At 38.9% G+C, this 2837-nt stretch overlaps 1 pseudogene; it reads left to right on the top strand.

Moving 5' to 3' along the window:
* The first annotated feature begins 2042 nt into the window (after nucleotides 1-2042).
* LOC140211848 (large ribosomal subunit protein eL32 pseudogene) lies at nucleotides 2043-2450 on the top strand (annotated as a pseudogene).
* The last annotated feature ends 387 nt before the right edge of the window (nucleotides 2451-2837 follow it).

Raw genomic sequence — 2837 nt, 5'->3', positions numbered from 1 at the left:
GACCTGGAAAACAAACTCTCACATGGTGCGAAGCTTAATCACAATAACAGTGCTCTTCTCTGAAAACTCTGGGAGAACAGCAGAATATTCAGGAATCCTTGGGATTTCTAGAATCAGAAGCAGAATTAGGCTTACTATTACTGACATATGTTGCGATATTTGCAGCTGCGCTACTGTCCAATACATATGGGGGGTGGGGGGAATGTGGCTGCCCGGTAGCAAAGCCGTTAGCATATCACTTTTACAGCGCAAGTGACAGAAGTTCAATTTCTGTCGCTGTCAGCAAGGAGTTTGTACGTTTTCCCCGTGACCATGTTATTTTCCTCAGGGTGCTCTCTGGTTTTGTCCTACATTCTAAAGATGCACAGGTTAACAATTTAATTGGTCACATGGGTTTAATTGGACACTGGGCTCATTGGGCCAGATGGGCCTATTACCATGCTATATTTCTAAATAAAAGAAAATAAAAATAATAAAAGTGACCATACATTGCAAAAAATAAGTAAGTAGTGCAAAAGCCAGATAGCAAGATTATGTTCATGGGCTCATGGACCATTTAAAAATCTGACAGCAGATGGGAAGAATTTGTTCTTAAAATGTTGAGTGTGGGTCTTCAGGCCCTCTTCATTCACTGTGATGATAAACAGCTGACTGACCTGCTCATTTTTATAATAAAGAACAGATTCACTTGAATGTTAAATAAAGTAACTTCTAATGACTACGATTTTTACCATTGCCTGAGAATCAGAAGATCGTAGTTTCAAGTCTCACGTCAGGAACCTTTGCCCAGAGATACTGAGGAACCGCTGCATCATCAGAACTGCCACCTTCCAGAAGCAATATTATGCCAAGACTTTCTCTATCTTCTCCAAGGAAAGTAAAAGATCACATGGTACTGCAGCGAAGAATATAGTAACCATGCCCATTTGCTATGCTGCAACATCACAAAAAATAGAACAAGTTACATGGTCATGAGCACATTGTTTTTGTGGAAGTTTTCCATTCATAAATTGGATCCATAAATTGGATAATATTCCAACAGTGACTACACATCCAAAATACTTCATTCAACTGCAGCACATTTGGATAGTCCTAAATTTATAGAATGTATTACAGAACATGTGTTCTTATTTATATGAAGATCTACATGAATAATTCCATTAAAAATTATGCACCAATTCTAATCTGTCTCTGTCTGGCGGAAAACGTGAGCTAAAATTAAGCTAGTCTCATGTTCATTTTGTGCAGGTGAGTAATGCACCCTGTATTTTTTGTGGTGATTCCTAATTTAGCCCAAAGCCTTTCCTGAATATTAGATCCCAACTACAACAGTTTAACTTATTTAGAACAGCACAGTAGCGTAACACTTTACATCACTATTGACCCCATACCCCCGAGTTCAATTTCCACCACTGTGTGTAAGGACATTCTTGCCTGAACCATGTGGGTTTCCTCCGAGTGCTCTGGTTTCTTCCCACACTTCAAAAACATTCAGGTGAGAGTTTGTAAGTGGTAGGGATGCTATGTTGGCACCAGAAGTATGGTGATATTTGCAGTCTGCCCCAGCACATCCTTGGACTGTGCTGGCTGTTGATGCAAATGACACATTTCACTGTATGTTTTGATGTTTCAATGCACATGTGACAAATAAAGCTAAGATTTATCTTTTATCCTTATCTTTAATTCTTTCTCTCCACTAAGACTGATCTTTGGTCTGTGGGAATTACATTAAGAAAAGAAATGGACTACTGTAAGAAAGTAATTCAAAAGAATAAATTGTGCAAGATGGACCCATGATCTTGAGAGTTTAATGAGAGGCCATGATGCATTGTCTAAGTGCCTTGAAGAACTTGACAGGACAGATACTGGGATGGCGTTGCTCCTGTTGGAGGGTATCAAAATGAAGGACCAAAGTAATGGGTTCTGGGACTGAGATGAAAAGAAATTTCTTCGTTTGCGGTATCAGAAATCCTTGGGATTCTTCACCTCAGAGAGTTGTAAGATATAGGGTAGAATTAAAACAAAAATTGATTGATCTCTCTTCTGCCTTAAGACTTCTCAGTTACCATGGCTGCCCTAAGACCTCTTACCAAGCCTAACATTGTGAAGAAACGCAGGAAGAAGTTCATCCGTCACCAGTCAGATGGCTATGTGAAAATTGCGCGTAACTGGCAGAAACCAAGGGGTATTGACAATAGAGTTCACCGGCGATTTAAGGGTCAGATACTTATGCCAAACATTGGTTATGGCAGCAAGAAGAAGACCAACCACATGTTACCCTTGGGACTCAAAAAATTCTTGGTTCACAATGTGAAGGAGCTGGAGGTTCTGATGATGAGCAACAAGACATATTGTGCTGAAACCACAAGGCAATTGTGGCGAGGGCAGCTCAGCTTGCTATCAAGATCACCAATCCCAATGCCAGGTTACGCAGTGAAGAGAACGAATAGCCTTCTTACTGAACTACATCTAATTCTTTAATAAAATGTTTAAAATTTTTTAAAAATTGATTGATCTTTGGAACAAAGGAAACCAATGGGCAGGAGAATGAATAAGCAATGATATGAGATGGTGAAGAATCTCAAATGTCCATAAGGCTATCTATTCATCATCTTATTATGAAAACAGTAATATTTACTAACAAGTGATGGTCTTGTTGGGTAATGTAATTGGTGGAAACATAAATAATTCACAGCCAACAACACTTTAAGAGGCTGGTCTGACGTGATGAATTAACTATGTAAAGTATTTTTACCATGCTTTGTTTTCAGTGTTTGGAGTACAACAAATGAGTTGGTATGGTTTTTCTTAAACATAAGATGCCTCTACTGTTTTTA

The sequence above is a fragment of the Mobula birostris genome, chromosome 18 (assembly GCF_030028105.1).
Source record: "Mobula birostris isolate sMobBir1 chromosome 18, sMobBir1.hap1, whole genome shotgun sequence".
In the NCBI taxonomy this organism is placed as follows: domain Eukaryota; kingdom Metazoa; phylum Chordata; class Chondrichthyes; order Myliobatiformes; family Myliobatidae; genus Mobula; species Mobula birostris.
Note: the sequence above shows the minus strand (reverse complement) of the source record. Positions and strands in the feature narration are given on the sequence as shown.